We start from the raw sequence: 19,406 nt of genomic DNA, 5'->3' as shown, positions 1-19,406 counted from the left end.
GCATCACCTTTATAGATAAAAATGTCGGAATAGTTACTCCTCTTAGTAAGTGCAAGCACATACTTTTGAATCAACAATATTTTAATATAAGCACATGTAAAGTTAACTCTTGGTAACATATTTAATGAAAGCATTTTTTATTAATTGTTATTTCTATCATTGGAAGCAGAGAAAAAATGTACTTTCTGTTAATATGTTTGCATTTAATACTGTCTTTAATAAGAATGCAACTCAAAATGTTACCTTCCCAATAATGAGAAGCCCTGACTATTGTTTAAGTGTTCTATGATGAGTTTTGACCACAGAGAAAAGTACCTTTACTGTTAGTCTGTGCTGTCATTGAAATTCAAGGAAATTTAAGCATTGTATTTGTAAAAATATCTTTGCATTTTAGGTAAGTTCAGTCCTAGCTGGACCTTGTGTTAGTGGTTCTCAAGGTAAACTTCTGTCTCCTGTGCTGGACTTTTTACCTGAGCTGTAATGAACTAATCTGGGGTACTTATGGACACAAGATCACATTAAGATCCAGGACATGGCAGGATTTCATAGAAAGGAGAAATACAGTGCAGCTACTTGGAATACCATCACTGAGTGTCAACACTAGAAAAAAACCCAACCAAAATTTTTCTTAAACATACGTCTCTTCAAATATTAAACTTCAGCTACTGGACTTTCTCTATTGGCAGACAAATCCCTATCTGAGTGAAAAATTCTTTTCAGTATTTCTCCTGAATTTAGGGCATCTAGTACTCTGTGATTTGCTCAAGTTGGAGAACTTTTAGAAATGCAGTGATTGATTAAATTTCTGGCTGTTTTTCCCATATCCTCCTTCTTACATTTTCAAATTGTTAACCAAGGCTTGGATTGCTTGGTTTTTCAATTTCAAATGCAACAAACCACCTAAATCAGAACTGTCTTGCTTGAGCACAAAGGCTGGTGACCTGAGAAAAAAATTACTCCTGATTATTTATGTTGCTCTCTCCAAGTAGGCAGCAGGGCTCAAGCTGATGAAGCCTTTTGAACAGTTTCTTCAATACGTAGTTGATTCACAGGTTTCTTCTCATACTCAGACTGTATTTCTCTTGTAATGATTTGCCTAGGAGCAAGATTGAAAGAACTTTTGCTACATAATTACTGGGAAAATTTGCTAAATAATTAAACTTATGAGACACTTTCACTTTTCATCATGTCTGTTCCTTGGAAGAAATATAGCTTAGAAAAGGTGGGTTTAGTCATTCTTCAACAGCATGCAAAAATTCAATACTTAATCTTGTTTCTGCAAGGTTGGAGCATTGCTGTTTTGGTGATTTTCCCTGGTATATTTTCCACTGATTATATAAATTTTGAAAGTTTGGTGATACTAAATACAGTGAAGCTATTTATTTGTTCCTTGGCATTTACTGAGTTTGTTGGGTCATAAATAAGCCATCGTAATTGTTAATAACGAGAATCCAAATGCCCTACCATTGAAAGAATTCATGCAGAATAGTTATGTTGGGCTTGAATTTACCAATAATCTGACAAGTTATTAGTTAGGGAAGAAACACTAATAAAATTTACCCATGACACCCATTAAGCCTATATGCCTGTCTCATCCTTCACTTTGTATGAGGGGCTTTTTTAGTTGTTTCTTCCAACTGAAGGTGTTCAAACCAGATAGTGCAGTCACTAGAGACATGAAGGTCTAAGAAAGAATGTTGCCTACCCACAAACCTGTGGATTTTTTGGAGGTGGACTGTTAGAGTTAAGCTAACCTGATTCAAAAACATTTTACAAAAATGAGTTTAAAGAAAATTTGAGCCTTGTTAATTTGACTATATTTCTCAATGTATTGCTTTTAAATGAAGTGTTGGAAATATACAAATGCAGGAGCTGTCTTAGACTTATGCTGCACAAGATAGCATCTATGTAAATAAGTGGGTTTATGATTACAGACTTAAACAGACTGACAGCTCATCAACGTGAAGATTAATGGTAGGATGTTTGAATATCGTAAAATATGCTGATGAATATGCATTCCAGTTCTGAAACCAATTCACTGCATCCATGTTTATTTCTTTTCCGTATTTGGGTTTTGCACATACTTAAATTATTGTTTTACTGTCTGGAAAGCAGATTTTAAAATTACCCATATATGTATTTATAGAAAGTATTTTATAATTTGAAATACTTGAATATGCATGCCAGAAATGTACTGTGTACTAATTCAGTACACTGAAGAGTACTTCAGTGAAGTCTTAAGATGCATCTGTTCAACCCTACCTATGAAAAGAAACATTGAATTGTGGAGAAAAATTATCCTGGAGTTACTAAATTAAATGAACAAACAAAAAGATCCTTTAAAATGGTAAATAATTGCATACCAAAGCCCCGTTCCAAGAATCTGGTATTGGTATTCTGGGAAGAAAAAAGAAAAAAAAAAAAAAATTATCCAGGTTGTCTGTTAAAATTTTCTTAGGTCTTAGAATCTGAGATAACATTTCTGTAAGTTTCTAACACATTTAAGCAACGATACTAATTATTGAATACTGTTCCAGTATTAACAGGCAGTATTTCTCACAAAGTACCTTAGTGCAGACTAAGAATGTATTGGAGACACAGAAGCTAAGGTCACTTGAATCACTGAAATTTTAAGCTCTATCAGCTACAAATATCCAGAGTAGCTCTTCAAATAGAAAGTCATGCAAGATGTATTGTATTGAGTGCTGTAATCTCCCCAAAGTCATCAGACATCTCCCGCAGTGATGTTCCTTCTAATATTAAAATTATCAAATGATTTTGAAACTAGTGGATAAAATTTTGCAGCATCAGTAATTTAAATAAAATTGCCATGAATAGAAATTTTTATTCATAATTAAGCATTCAACAGGGTCTGCTATTAGAGTGGGAAGTTTAAAATAAAGAGAATGGATAGAATAACATCTAGTCTAAATATGCTGAATAAGACACGATGCAGTGAATAACTTTGGCTGATTGTTTGGAAGTGTTCAGAGAAGTGCAATAATCAAATTTAACCGTAACACTGAAGGAAATATTTGCATTAACATAATCTCATGAGTGACAACTATACTGTCAATTTTAAATGAGATCCTGGCTTCTGTGATCAAGTATGAAAAATAATATCATAATTTCAACAGAAAGAGTTGCTTCCATGAGCATTTGTTTTTCTAATTTCTTGTAATTGTTTTCTAGGAAATATAAAATACACTAAAAGAGGTTGGGGAGAAGAATGAAACATGAAAAAAAGAGCATAAGGACCAGAACTGTGAATTTGAAAACAGTTCTCTATAGAAGGTGCATTTATTCCTCACAGTTTAGTGAGTGAAGATTAGCTAGTTTCCAGTATTTTTTATGTAGATTCAATAGTATTCCATAAAAAAGTTTATTCCTGCAGATAGCTTTTTCTTAATGCTCTATTCAAAAGCCCAGAACCTTGACAGTATAGTTGAACCAAGAGTCAAATATTTCTAGTATGTGTATATGCTCTGTATACTTGGTATAAAATAACATTGCATACTTTTATACACATTGAGAATAGTGGCCTGTGGGTTGGGTGAAAAACAGAAAAGGAGAACAAGAAAAAAACCTACAGAAAGGTGAAAATACAAAATGCTCTATCTATTTTGAAAATAAAGATTTTTCCTTTCCTAGACTGGAAATATTTGAAGAAGATCTGGTGAAAATCTTTTCAAAGAGTACCATGTCAAAAATGGGTTAAAAGTTAAGAGGGAGGGGTAAAATATAAATTGGTACAAATACATAATCTTTTTTTTTTAATTGTAGTATCGAAAAGATGCAATATTTATTTGGAAATCTTCAAGTTTTATAATAATTTTTCTTGTCTGTTCTTTTGACCTTTCATTATGCTTGTTTGTAGTTAAGTTTATTGCACCATAAATATCCCAGTGTAGTTTAGCTGATGTATGTCAAAAGATCTTTTTAGCACAATACTGTTTCAAACATCAACAAAGAATTACCTTTCTAAAATTCTATTGAAAATATATTGTCTATTTGTTCCCCTGTTTCATTTAATTTCTGTAATTGTCCTATTTCTTTCTTCCATGCCTGCTTCAAATGTCCTTATTTTTTACTTTACCACAAGCTGAGAGTAATTGTCATTGCAGTTCTGGAACTAGAGGTAGTGATATATCAAGCAATACACAATAATACTTTATAGGTCTTCAATATTTTAAAAATCCCATATCTCGCTTGGTTTTTCTTACAGATTCTAATTTTCCAAGCAGCAGAAGAAAGATCTTTCAAATTACAGAGGAGGTTGAAATATGTACAAGAAACTGCATCAAAACCAAATAAATACTTATAAGACTAAAATACCATTGAAATCCGAATTTCAAATAGAGTGCAGAGATATCTTGGACATAGGAAGAATAATATTTAATACCTTAAAATAATTTGGTGTACCTTGTATACTTGTAACAGAAGAATAATTTCATTTCCTGTGTCCAGAAAAGGCACTCTGGTTTGAAATGCATTCTGAAACAAGGTTTGTGCATTATCCTATACAGCAGGTTTATTGTGAATAAAAATTCTTCAAATATTAAGAGAGGCTAAAAGACGGGAACTAGAGCATAAATAAAATCTTCTGTTTTTGTTAAATAAAGTGAACAAATATTGTCAGTCAGATGTCACAAGCATTTCTATTCACATATGAGCACAGAGATTCTTATGTGCACCCAGCCTCCATTAGCTATCACAATCAAAAGTTCACAAGCAGTTTTTAAATCCTCTGAGTATGTGAAAAAAACTATGAACTGTGCTGTCAATGAAATCATTGAGAGGAGCTGTAGGTGTTCTACATCTGCTTAACTACAATGGCAGAATTATAATTATAGCAGATTATCTTAACTCTGATGAGTATAACCAGCTTTCCCTTAGCCGAAAGGGAAATACAGTATAATATAGTATATAATATAATATAATATAATATAATATAATATTAGTATGTTATAATTATTTTTGGAGAAATTACTAACAAAATACAGACATTCTATTTTCTGAAAGAATGACACCAGGGTAGTTTGAATAAAAGAATTATGCAGTGTATAAACTTAATGAACATTGCTAATCTGTCATGCCTGAATAACTATACCATTACTAAACTAGAGGTGAAATATGAAATGAAGAAAAATGTTTCTGTCACTCTTTTTTTAAACAGTAGTATAAAAGAAGGACAGTTAAAAGATATATACTGGTACAACTAAGGGCTTAGATGAGATTTGTATTTATGGAAATTTGTTTTTTGTGAACTATGGAATTTAGTTTTAAATTAAGGCATTTTGTCTAATTTAATTGCTAGACTGAGTCAAATTTAACAGGGCTTGAAAAGCATCCAATGGCGTGTGTGAATTTTCCGTGACAGACAGCAGAAAAAAAATTTCAAATTTAACAAAGAAAATATTTGGAAAAAAAAACCCCAATATAAATGCAACACTTATAACACATGTACCTGAGAGAAAGTTCCCCCAAATATCCACTGTAAAAGCAACTTGTAACAATATCAAAACTGTTATCTTTCTTTACTGTTCAGTAACTTTGGTTTGGAAAATTTATATTCAGTTTCCAATGTGTCAGAAATTGTCATATGCCTACTTCTCCATCTAGTTTTTCAAATTGAACTTAATCTAGTATGAATGACCTTAAAATTTTATCCTTATCTCAACAATCTGACAAATTATTAGCTTCTCACTCCTTATACAAACAAGGAAATTCAATTCTAATACTGTATTCTGGCTGAGCTGGAGCAGGAGACTGTGCAAAACTGTTTCTAAGCCATCATTTTTTTCTGTTGTCACAGGAGAATTATTTATTGCAAGTACCCAAAATAGTTTTGAGCAGCCACAGAACTGTGTTCTGAAACATCAAATAATTTGTACTTTATGAAATACTATGTGCCCTGCTCTGGTGAGTGAAATACTTCAACCACAGATGTAAGTAAAGGTATCAGTAAATTATTCTTCTACATCCTGTCCACTGAAAATTTGATGCTGTGAACTAAAATGACTTCCTCTGTGTGTGAGGAAACAATGACTGTTTTACCCTTTGGGCCCCGATTTTATCACATAGGGAGGTTAAGATGTATTTTAGGAATGTACAAGCTGTGCACCAAGTTGTTTTTCATCAAAGACAAGCAATGCTGAGGTAACAACATAACACCTGAGTAATTTGGTAGGTTAAATCCATTATCAGGGTATAAGAGGCAGCTAAAAATACTTTACTTTGAGAAAACATGGAACAACGGTTGCTCCAAAGTTCTTCGTATTGGAAAGATGCATTCAAGAATACACAAGTAACGCTATCTCTGAAATTTAAGTTTTACCCTTGCTTGTTTCCTTCTAGATTTTTGTGTTTTTAAGGTTAATTGGCTAATTCCATATCTGTTGCCTATGTCTTGAATGAAGGATGTCAAAGTGCTTATTAGAAGTAGGACAGAAGCAGCAATTTACAAGATGTTCCTACCACTGTATAAATCTGAGATGATTTTCTCCTTTCTTTTGATTGAATGATCTGTATGTTTCTTCCCTTTGAAGAATTCAAGGATCAAGGGGATGTTTCAATATCTTTAGAAAAATACTTTATACAAAAACTGATCAGCCTGGTTTTAGCATTTTACTCTCAATAGGGATCCAAATTTGCATCTGCATGACAAATATAACTTATCTTCCTCTTTGTCAGCACTCCAATTCCTACTAATTCCAGTAAATAATTTATAAATTAAGAATCATTTTAAGACTATGTTGAAAAATTAATTATCCCATACTAGTCTTTCGTATGCATTGCAATCTACAAAGGTAAGCTGGATATATTAAAATTTTTAAGATGTTTTATAAATGACATATTTCTATATTGAAATTGATATTCAATTTGTAGACCATATTTGAAGAGATTAATTTATTTTATAATGATTTTTGACTAATTTATTGATTAGAATTAGGCTTTAGTAGAAGTAAATGTTCTGTATCATTTCTAAGCAGAATTACATTATCTTATGCATTCAACTAGTGCCACCTTTTTTTTTTTTAGTTTAGCAAGGTTTCTCCCACTTCTTTATTGGCAATCCTCTTTTTACTGCTGATGTACTGATGTGTGACAGCTGTGAGAAGAGTTCTCTTTTGTAACCTAAGTAACCTACATGTGCTTACTAGAGCTCTATGAACTATTAGATCATACAAAAAGGTTCACCACAAAATTAACACCCCAATTCCATCAGAAACTTCATACTTCTGGGCAAGATAGAGAATATTGAAAAAGCTGTGAAGTAGAAAATCACTCGCATTCAGGTGCTGAGTTCTGCCATGCTTTTATATGGTGACCATTTCACTGCTAGTAAGCCATTTGCCATTTAAAGATAGACCAATATATTCTGCTAGGTTGTTCTTAAAAGAAAAATAGCTAATCTAGTGTACCTGGCTGTTTAGCGAGGGTTTGGAGACATAACTTCAACCTTAGTGATGTAAAAAGATACACTGTGTTAAAGGTTAATGCTCTATATCTCTGAACAAACAAAAGCACTATAGTGGCAGGTTTTTTATCTTTCTTGCTTAGGAAGTAAGTAAAATTAAAAAAAAAACTATCTGAAAATTATTTCTAAATGTTGTTATAAATTTAGGCCTTGTGATAAACTGTGGTTTGTTTCAAGTTCTGCTATAAGTAAGACACTGTTCCAAGTCTTTGTATGTCAAAATTGTTACCAAATGTCTGAAAGAAAGGAAAAAGACTGTCCAAAGCTAAAGCTGTGTTAAAGAGCTTTCATTTATTCAGGTCTGAGGTCCCATGGGGGATATTCCCAGTCTTATGTGGACATGTGATTTTACAAGTGTGCTGCTTTTATACAGTTGCTACATGCATTTTACAAGTTACCCATTACCATAATTCTCATCCCAAACTCCCAGAGATTCAGTCCTTTGTTTTGTCTATCAGTGCATTCTTGAGCCAGATGTCTTCCTCTTATCTTCCAACTGTCCTTGCTGAAAGCAGCTTTTTCATGCCTTGTTTCCATGCTTAAAGTTTCATAGGCACAGTGAAAATGGAATTAACCCTTTTGGTATCAATTCCCCCCCTTTTACGTTTTGTTACAGTAGTACTCTCAAATTCTGATTTTTTTCCTTTTACCTGGACTAGCTATTGCTTTCAAGGAAACTGGCATGGATCTCAGCGTTGTTTAACCAGCAGAATATTTATCCAACAAGTCAGACAAAGTGGAACAAGTCCACTGAGCCAGAAACTACTTGGTCTTACTGTAGCTTTAAGGTAGCTCATGGACATAAATATAGAGATATTTACATATTCATGGCAGCCACTTCCTTGTAGCTTGTGCCTAACAACAGATTTCCACATAGCTTTCTCCTAGATCATTAGTTCTTTGTATCAGAAATAAATCTACCATTTCTAACATTTTCTACCCCAATAAAGAAATTTGCTTTGTTGATGGCAAACGTTTGCAAAATCCCTTCAGAAGTTCTTTATAATAATTGCATTGGATTTCTTTCACTTCTGAATGTTATATTTAGCAGAATTACAGATTCTATTGCAAAGTCCATTTACATCCATCTTTTCTTATATTATCTATCCATCGTCTAACTAGAAAAGTGGATTTTCCCTTTTCTGCACCACTTAAATGCTTTAAAAATGCTTTTAGCAGCTTCCATCACTGTTTGTTGCTTTGCAGGTTTTTTTTTAACTTCAAACTGCAGTGCTTTTCTTCTTCTGATGGCTTTAAAGTGTGAGATTGCATGATTCTATTTCATAACAGTAATGACCTTTCCTAAATGAGCTATTGAAGCTGGATACAGAGGAGTGGTGTTGTGCCCCTGACCTTTTAGGTGACTTTCAGAAGTCTGATCTTGAGGCTGCCAGGTGCTGCAAAAGCCTGAGTGTAGGCAGTACTGATCAATGAGGAAATAGTTTATGCAGGTGGAGGGACAGGAGCAATGAAGTAAAATGTTCAGAAATTTAGAGGAGAGAAAAGACTGTGGGAGGCAAATAGCTTAGTAGGATATTTGGGTCAATCAAATTTTCTAATGCTGTAATTTTGATGTACTCCATTTCATAATGAGATGGCTTGACCTGATACAGAGAGACTTAGTCAATGTATTCCAGTGTAAATGACTTTATCATGTTTCTTTTCAATTCCAGACAGTGTTACATGCTGACTTCCAATGCATTTTTCTTTCCTATTTCATCATGGATTGCTGAGATATAAATCATTTTTCTATTGCTGTGCCCACAGGCTATTTACTCTTTCATCATGTTGTTATCAAACTTCAGTCTTGTTTCTTATAAGTTAGCTGTTACCAAATCATATATTTATTTGAAAGAAACATTAAATGAGCTGTTTGGTGATTCTTCAAAAAACTGATAATCTTTTGTACATTGAGGGGGGTGGTGAGTGGGTATCAGGCTTATTGCCAAGAAAATTGTGATTTGAAAGGGAACAGAAACAAGTTAAGGATAGATAATTTATAATCTACAGGCCAGTTCAGAGCCTAACTTTTTATGAGGTGTAGTCTATACTATTTTATTTTGGTAATACTGCTGGACTTTAGAGTGTAGGTTAATGTGTGCCCTATCAAAGTGTGTGCAAACTCTCAGTTTTTAGCAAGACTAATCTAACATTGAAAAATTTGACTGTCACAGAACCACAGAATCACAGAATAAGCTGAGTAGGAAGAGAACCTCAATGATCATCGAGTCCAACTCCTGGCCCAGCATAGCACCATCCCCAGTGGTTACACCATGTGCATGAATTGCATCACCACTACATATTTGAATGAGGGAGACTGAAACAATAGCCTATAATTTTAGTGATAAACAGGGTGTTTAGCATTATGAAGCTTAAATAGGAGGGATGGGAAAAGCCATTATAATATATTTATGTATAACTACTTAAAATTATTAAAAATATGTGGCAAATTTTATGCCTGTGTGCCCATACGTAGATATTGGTGTATGATCCTATCTAGATCACAGCTGATATATATTTTTATTCTGTATCACAGTGGTTAATGGACTAGAAGTTTGACCTGATGAATCCAAAGGTCTCTCATGCCCTATGTTCTTGCTGAAGTACATTAAGCAAGTTTTTTGATAGGTACTCTCTTAGCTGTGTCTTTGAGTTCCTCTGACATTCTCCAGTCTTCTAAAGCTGGCTGCTGCCATGCAACATCCAGACTTCATTTGCTTATTCAGAGAGATTGATGAGGAAGTTAAAGGCCTTCCCTCTGGCTCCCAACAACAACCACAACAACAACAAAAAAAAAAAAAAAAAAAAAGCAAAATAGTCCAAACAAAATAATCCCACCTTATTTGCATGATTAGTTGAAGACTTCCAAAAATTCTTGTCTATTGCAAGTTTTTCATGATATTCCTGGGCTTTTCTTTCACAGCTTCTTTTTATGGAGAGTGGAGGAGTAGCTGAAGTCTCTAGAGTCAAATGTCTTGATCCTTATTAACAACCTTTTCCTTTTTTTCTTTCCTTGTGAAGTAATATCCTCTGTACAAATATGTGCCTGGAGATGATCTTTCCAAACCTGTGGAGTCAGTACATCTTAAATTTGTTAAGCATATTGTGGCATTGAACAAGATAATTTAAATTATTTCTATTACTCCTGACTGATATTATCTACAAGCATGGAAAACAGACTATAAGGTTTTGAACTACAGGCAACCTACTCTATGTATTGTGCCGGTCTCTGGCCACTTTTCCTCTTACTGATCTCATAACTTCTGCTTCACCCATATAATCAGAATAATATTTGCTTTTGTGTGATTCAAATTAAGATTGAAGCAAGATATGGGCTAATTTAAAACTGGTAATTAACTAGTATTCAATGAAATATGCATTCAGTATTAGTAATGAAACAAATCATTATACTAGACATTTAAAGATGTTAAGACAATTAATTTCTTAACATTATTATAGAACCAATCCCCAAAAAAGTTTACCTTCCTCTCCCCCACATTCAGCATGCTTGTGTTCCAGGTCATGCACCCTATGTATGTTTAGCCTTCTAACCTAAAAGCAGTTGTCATCCAGACCATGTTTCCAAAAATGGCAGATCTGGTATCCCCTAATGATCCCAATTTTATGAATGGGAGAATCAAGGCAAGAAGGTTTTCTGGAGACATATTATATCAGCAAGTGAGGGTAGATTCCAAACTTCTAGTCAAGCACTGAGTGTGCCAACAGATATAAAAGTGTCAGAGCCAAGGGGACTTTGAACACTGGGAATTATATTGTCCAGTCCAGCCAGAGTGGTTGGAAAGCAATGAAGCCAAGAAAAAGCACAGTGGAAGAGAGATAAAACTTTGGTGTTCTCCACAAGATGCTGAAGTGATAAGTCCCTCCATTTGATGTCTATTAGAAAGTCTGAGAGAAAAATTTGGCTTCCATCATGGTAACACCAATGTAAGGAGACAGTTTGACTCTCTGTTTTCTCTTAAAGCAAAGCTCCCAAGTGAAGTCTGTCATAAGATTTATGGAACCCACTGCAGCACTGATACTGCTGTGCCATACTGATGCCTTGAGTTTTAGCTTCCACATTTTCCAGATTCTGTACTGCCTTAGTGTGTGACTCTGAACTTGATATAAAGTGTTAGCAAGGTCTCTTCACAGTTTAGTTAGACAAAACAATCCTTTTCCAAACCAAGAACCAAGGACACCATTACAGCTTTGGGCCTAATAAACAACAGCAAATTGAAGAAAGCAAATTAAGAGGATGGGACTTCATAACCTGAAGCTGTAATTGGACAATTAACCCCAATATGTAAGTGGACCAAAACTTTTAAAAGTGTAAAAGCTCGTAGTTGGTCATCCATCTTGCACCCATCTTGCATCTGTCTTGGGTAAAGCCACATCCGGGCTCTTGTACTGCCTAAGGTGTATCCTTTGAAGGCCTTAAAATAAATACCTATTTTATTCCTTTAACAGTGTCCAGCCTCTGCTCCAGGCAGCCTCCCACAGCATCAATACTGCTGAAACCTTGCTGACTTCAGTGGAAATGAGCTATCTGGTACAGGAAATTTTTGTTTGGGAGAATGTCTGCTATACATCATGGTCTAGAATCACTATTTAGACCTATTTAAAAAAACTCATATGCAAAATAAAATTACTTTTCTTTTTACCATTTATATATACAACTTAATGTCTGGACTTCCTTAAAAATATAAAAGAGGAGTATATATATCGTAAGTGTTTTGACAGGTGTGAGACAGTTTATAAGTATACTACATGCTTATAATTTGCTTATTGGCCATCAAGATCCAATGTGTTTTATCCCTTTTATTTTATCTCAAAAAGACAGTACTATTTTATTCCATCTATATGTAACAAAGTTTTTCTTTGTTTCTTTGTCAGGCGAATTTGGTTCAGCCTTAAATATTTCTGTTTTTATTTTCCTTTTTTTTTTTTTTAACCTTTAAAGGAGATAGACTATTGGAAAAGAAGAAAAACCAAAACCAAATAAACAGGTGGGGTAATATTCTGTTGGTTTCCCCATTAGTAGCCTTTTAGTTGTAAAGGGAAAGCCTAAGGCTGTGACTAATTTAGATTTTATCTCTATTTTTTGTCTGCTAGGAATGCTATTATAGGAACTTGTCAGTTCATAATGTGCTACCATAATTGGTTCACTGGTTCAGCTGGAATTGGACTACACTGTTTTTTTACTCTGATGAAGTGCAAACTGTACAAGACTAGGAAATGTTATTTTCAGAAGAAGTGGTTTTGTCTGTGGAATCAGAAAGCTTCACCATACTCAGTGAAATGAATATGATTGTTGAAGTCTGAAAGAATTACCTTCAGGTGTAGGGATTATTATAGTTGAAAATTTCTTTTTTTAGATAAACTGCTTTCTATTACAGCTGTATGTTGCCTAGAGACACTAGTAGAATTACAAGTGTGTTTGGTTTTTTTGGGTATAAGCACCTATGCAAGGCAAAACTCATCTTACAATGGAATGCATAAATGAGTGCGGTTTGGGAATGCTCACAAGAAAAAATATTTGTGTACATAATGCCACACAAAGAACAATTTTGTGCAGATAATTTTAGCAGAGCAGAAGTCTTTAGTCTCTTAAAAAAATTGCCTGAATCAGAGTTCTAGTTTTTGCATGGTATTCTTGTACCTAGAAACCCAGTTTTAGGACTTCTTCAGGCTAGTTTACCCCTTATCTCAAGCTGCTAGGAATTTGAGTTTCTTATGAGAGTTTGAAGTAGACAAAATTAATTTTTTTAATGTTTGCGTAAAGATTAGATTTCACAAGTACATGAGTTATAAGTACTGAGTGTGCAAAGAATTATACCAAAGCAGCCCTGTTTTGACAAATTCTGTGGGTCATTTCCTTCTCAACAGCCAAACAATAGTTTGGCTAACTTAGGCTGTGCATTCACATTAGGTAGTGTTCTTTATTACCCAATTCTAACAAAGAGATAAAATAGCAAAGGGGTGAGGCTTGGGCAGGTAAAGAATAGAAAGTAAGAGGGCCACTGCCTTGTGATCAGCAGGACAAAGCACACCCATGAGACTTGTAGTGATGTGCCTTGGGTCAGAGATAAGCCAGTCACTAAGAAGCAAGGAGCTGGACAGTGGTGGAACAAAGGCCAACTTCCACAAGCTGTGGGTGGCTCTAATTTTAGCAAGGCAGGGAGCCTGACATTCAAAAAGCCACAGGAATACAGTGGTTGGGAAAGACCCTTAGAGGTCTCCAGTCCAAGCTCCTGCTCAAAACAGCCTCAGTCAGGGAAGGTTGCTCAGTGCCTTCTTCAATCATGTTTGGATACCATGAAGGACAGAGATTCTGAAGCATTCCTGAGCTCTCATTACATATTTGAACACACTAATGGTGTCAATATTCTCCTTTTTCCTAACTGAGATTTTCCATTTTCCATCTGGGTACTATGTATGTCCAACTTTGCAGACTTACATACAGAATTTACGAATGAATCTAGGAAACAAGAAGCCTAAGGATCTCTTTAAGCATTCTCATAGTCATTACTTGCAACTACAGAAATCATGAATGAGTCATATTTATCCTCTGAAAAGTATCAGAGTTATGCTTTATATGCATGAAATAACTTTAATGTCAGGCTGTTGCCAACAAAAATGTAAGGATGAAATTCAGAGTGCTTGAAAATACAGGTGTGCATGTTTCAATTAAAACCAAACATCCCAGCTAGCATGTCAGTCTACCTAATTAATCTTTACAATTTTTACCAGGGCTGGTATGCTTAAGAGTGCACTAGATACGTATGCAACTCTCTTGTCGACAAAGCTTGTTAGTAAAGTCATCAATGGCAGTAATTTCTTTTGTGTTGTTCAAAATCATATGAATTTCTTAAACTGTTTCTATTTTGGTTTCTGTTCATGGAAGCTATGGATAGAAATGGTAATATGAATTACCATTGATAATGGTAATTACCACTGGAGAAGGTCAGGAGCTTTTGACCTGACCTTCTCCTGTCCCGTAACTTTTTGAATAATGATAACCTTTCTCATATCCATAATCACCTGAAACATAATAGTAAGTCTTCATATATTTTATACCATAAGGTATAGCAAGAATGAAACATGCTTTTAAAATATATGATATTTAGTTTTCTATGGGGCTTATGTATTAAAAAAGCAGGGATTCAGAATTGGGATTTGTTCTCTCCTTTCAGGAATTATTTCAGGGCAGTATCTTGTATCTCCATAATACTTACCTTTAAAAGAGTTTGACATCTGTGACAATCTTTTATTTCCATCAAAATAATAACTTGATTACTTCCTTGTGTTTGCATTTAATTGAAAGTAATTTAAATTATTAGTGGTGGCTTTATTTAGCCATTGTAAGTCATAGGAAGAAATCAGTCAGAATCTCACTTTAACTGGGTCTACTGTTATCCTACTCATTAAATTGGAATTATTGGATCTGAGCCTAGTTTAACCCAAATTTGCATTTCCATTTTGAAGGGTCATCACATTAGCTGATTGTTGACATTCATTCTTTCTAGGTGTGCAACATGTCAGTATAACAGCATAATTTTTCTGTCCTATGTAACAGTTAGAAGGGGAGTAAAAAATATTGGCTTATTTCATGTGCTTTTACTCTTAGGTCCCTTAAGCTGCTTTTGTTTTGAGTTTTACATACCCCACACCTAATTATGCAAAGATCTTTATTTAATTTCTATTTATCTGTCATTTCAACCTTGCTCATGGACGAGTCAAGAATAAAACAAATCAATCCCTCAGCCATCTTTAAGAAAGTATATCTTACCTAAAAATTAGAAGCAATCCACTTTCCCATAAATATTTAGAGACAATAAAATTAATACTTAAAGGCTGTCTAAAGGCCTAAATTTGTCTCTCCTCCCAAGATGATCCATTGAACTGAGCAGACATCTTGTCAACACAATAATTAATAGAGCAAATAGACCAGTAGGCAAGAACAAATTGTTGTGTGAAGGTACTTCAAAGGCATTTATGAAGTGCATTTAAATTAAAATGATTAGCAACATAATACAGTAAATGTTCAGTTGTAGTGAACATATGGGTGAGAAATTGTGGAAATTTGCTGAGAGTTTCCACTGGTTGATCTAAAAATTCCAGATTCTGTGGCTCGCAGCATTGGTCTCAGAGTTAGATGCCAAAATACATCTTAAGTTTTAAAAAGTACCTTAAGGAAGTGTCAAAAAGGCAATGGAAGGAGAGACTTAACTGTTGACTATACATTTCTTATTCTACAAGGTGTTTTCTGGCATCATTCAGAACAAAGATCATTGGTTGTCATGGTAATTCTGTGGCTGTGATGGCACACAATTTACCAAGTATGCAGTAGGAAGCCTTTACCTTTAGTCTGTTCCTGAGAAGAGACCTTTTTCTGCCTTTAGAAAATTGTGCAGGTGTATCCAGGTAGAATCAAGGATGTATAGCCACATTTTTCCAAACAATATAATGCATCTCATTTCATAGCCCTATAAACCTATTGCTAATAAACTGGAAAAAAAATGTAGATTAATTGTCTCTGTTAGGGTTCATAAGAATGTATTGTCTACTTTATGTTCATCTGAAAGTGCAACACAGCTTTAATCCAGGGCAACAGTTTTGATCAAAGCCTACTTCCATGAGGTTCAATTTAATTTTGTTTTTTTGGATAATTCTGCAAGAGATAAAATCCCTTAATAGCAAACTGTGCTGAGTGCTTAGTTCTGGTCTGATGAGCTGTTTCTGAAATTTAAAATAGAGAAATTATAGTTGATTTTATAAATCTTCTTATCACTTGGGTTGCTTGTTGCTTTCATCCAGGTTGCTTGTTGTTTCCTGGTTTTGAGATTTTGTACAATTTTTAAAACAGAAGGAGTTTCTAACTAAAGCATTTAGCTTTAATAATGAAACTGTGAACTCATTTCACTGACTGAAAGCTAAGAAAGAAACAAACATTGTAAGGATGTTATCTCATACTTCAAACATTCAACTTAAAAATCAGAGATAAGTTTACCTTGAAAACCCTGTAATAACCAGAGGAAAAAAAAGAAGGAAATCAACTCAGACGGTAGCCCAAACAGGTTTAAAACAACCTTATCAAACAGGTTTAAGACAACCTTATCTTTTTCCCTCAGTTGCAACACAAAGAAGAAGAAAGAAGTTAGAAAAAATTATATTTGAACAAAACTGCAAGCAAAATCCTATGTCTAGGCTCAAATTATAATCACAGAAGGATTTCAGTATAACTATATTTATGTGTCTATGACTTATTATGGAAAAAAATAAAAGGAATGCCAGAAAAATGCTAAAGTCTAGATTCTTTGTGTAATGAAGATTGAAGGATTGAGGACTGGGTGAACAGAAAATCTTTCAAAAAAATGTTCTGCTGAAGCATTTTCAGAGAATCACAGAATCATTAATGTTAGAAGGGACCTCTGAAGATTATCCAGTCCAATTCCCCTGCCAAAGCAGGATCACCCAGAGCAGGTTACACAAGAATGTGTCCACGTGGGTTTGGAATGTCTCCAGAGAGGGAGATTCCACAACCTCCCTGGGCAGCCTGTTCAGAGGTCTTCCACTCAATGTAGCAAAGTCCTTTCTCACACTGAGATGGAACATCTTGTCCTTTAGTTTATCACCACTGCTCCTTGTCAAGGGGAATAATTGAAAAGAGTGTCACCATCCTCTTTCTACTATCTGCTTTTGAGATATGTATATGCATTGATGAGATCCCTTCTCAGTCTTCTTTATACAGACCCAGGTCCTTCAGTCTCTCCTCCTAAAAGAGATGCTCTAGACCTCAAATCATCTTTGTGGCCACCACTGGACCTTCTCCAGTAGTTCCTTTTCTTTCTTGTGCTGAGGAGCCCAGAACTGGACACATCCCTTCAGATGTGGCTTCACTAGGGCTGAGTAGAGAGGGAGGATCACCTTGACCTGCTGACCACACTCTCCAGTGCATCCAGACTGGAGATTTCTTGTTGCGTTTAGAACAGAGATTAAATGAGTGTCTGATGCAAACTGAAGAAAGCTGCAGAGAACTGATAGAAAATTTCAGATGGAGGTCTTTAAAAGGTATTGTAAGTAGTAAGCCTATGACTTCAGGATTAGTTTGGCTAAAGAATTCTGTTGAAATGCTACACATAAAATAAAACTGTAAGTAATTCCAAGTCATTTCTCTTTGCTTTTGGAGGGAAATAATATGTCATTTTTTCTTGTGTGTGTGTAGTTTTAACGACCTGTCATCTCAGCTTTTTGTTGGACTTTGATTACCTTTGTTACTGAGGTGATGAAATTATGGACCTTTCTGGAGTATTCTTTAAGTTTCATTAAGCTTACAGAAATATATTTCATTGATGAGCACTCTCATTAGAGGTGGCAGTGTTAATCATAATGTGAGTGTCAATGGGGCAGTCTCTTTTGTATAAAAAAACATTTTCTTTCATAACTTAGAATGGTATAACCCTCCTAACTCTGAGCCTCACGCTCAAAGTTGAGGCTTCTTATTTAGCTTTTTCTTCTCTCGTTGGTTTTTCCAGGCTATGCTTCAGATTATATCTAGAAGAGTATGCAAACTTTGAGTGCTCAGAGCTTTAAGCTAGCTTCACTTAAAGGTCATGAAAATTATCTAATTAAAATTCAGAGGGTTAGACTGATCTACAGTTAAAAAGAGAAAAAAAAAACTTCCCATTTTCCTGGGTTGTTTGCTTTTTCTTAAACCAATTTTAAGAGGTAACAGCTCTCTCACCTTTGGCACTTGAACAAGTGACTGACTTTAACTCAGCAGGTGCTTGAATGAGCTCAGCAGTCATTTTTGTGGTGAAAACCTTCTTGGCCTAGCATAGAAGATTGGATCAGAAAGAAGGAATAATATTTGGATAGTCCTCCCCAAGCACTTAAAATTTCTTGTGCCACTCTTCCAGTAGTTCTTTATATCTGTATTTCCAAAATTTATCAAAAAGACAGAATTCTTTGAGGATCCTTTATATTCTTGTACAATTTTTGGTTATCCAAGTGTATTTTATGCTGAAAAAAATAATGAGCAAATTATCTAAGATATATGAAAGAAAAAAAAAACATCATGCATGTGGTACCCACAGTTTCTCTTCTTCTATCTCATCATACCTGCCCTCTCCATTCCCAGTTTTCAGTCCACCTAAATAAGCAGACCTCAGGTAGCCATATCTCTGTGCAGTTTCTAATGGGTACCTATCTTCTTTTGATTTCACTACTTAAAAAAAACAAAATCGCATGAATTAATGGAAACATTAAAAGATGGCTATTTAAATGAGAGTCCCCCTTGTGCTGTCATCTCTGTTATGGCTTCAGTGTAAAGTACCTGGAAATCCAGCATGACCCTTCAGTGACTCTCCTGTGATACATAAGAATGGTGAAGGGTTATCAATCAATGAGTGTGGACAGAAGAACTATGGCTTTAAAAGATACTTTCTTGCTAATGTGTATCTTTAGAGTTTATAGAAATATTATGTGTTTTATGTATTCCTACTGATTATTTAAATCAACAAATATTACCAGAAATTTTAAAGAAAAACTGTGAATAATTAGAAATATCATCTTATCAGTTTTAGGTAAATTGACTATAATGGTCCCCAAGCCTCAGAAAGTAATAACTTGGAAAATGCGAAGTTCAGTTTCAACAATAGATTCTACATTATGGAAATGCACTTATGGAAGTTAAGTATCTTTGAAAATCAGCTTGGTCTAATTTGGAGGCCCAAACCCTACAGTAGTCTAATGATACTGTAATATTTTATAAAACATATAAAAAACATATGCAAATGTAAGTGAAAAAGCAATTTGGAGTTCAGTGGTAGTCATAGTACCTGTTTAATGTACATTTAATTGTCATACTTTTTTGTCGTAGGGTTTGTGACAGGTCTCTGTCACAGTGACTCCAATTTGCCTTGTA

The sequence above is a fragment of the Anomalospiza imberbis genome, chromosome 1, assembly GCF_031753505.1.
Source record: "Anomalospiza imberbis isolate Cuckoo-Finch-1a 21T00152 chromosome 1, ASM3175350v1, whole genome shotgun sequence".
Taxonomy (NCBI): Eukaryota; Metazoa; Chordata; class Aves; order Passeriformes; family Viduidae; genus Anomalospiza; species Anomalospiza imberbis.
The sequence above is the reverse complement of the archived record's forward strand: the minus strand, read 5'-3'. Positions refer to the sequence as shown.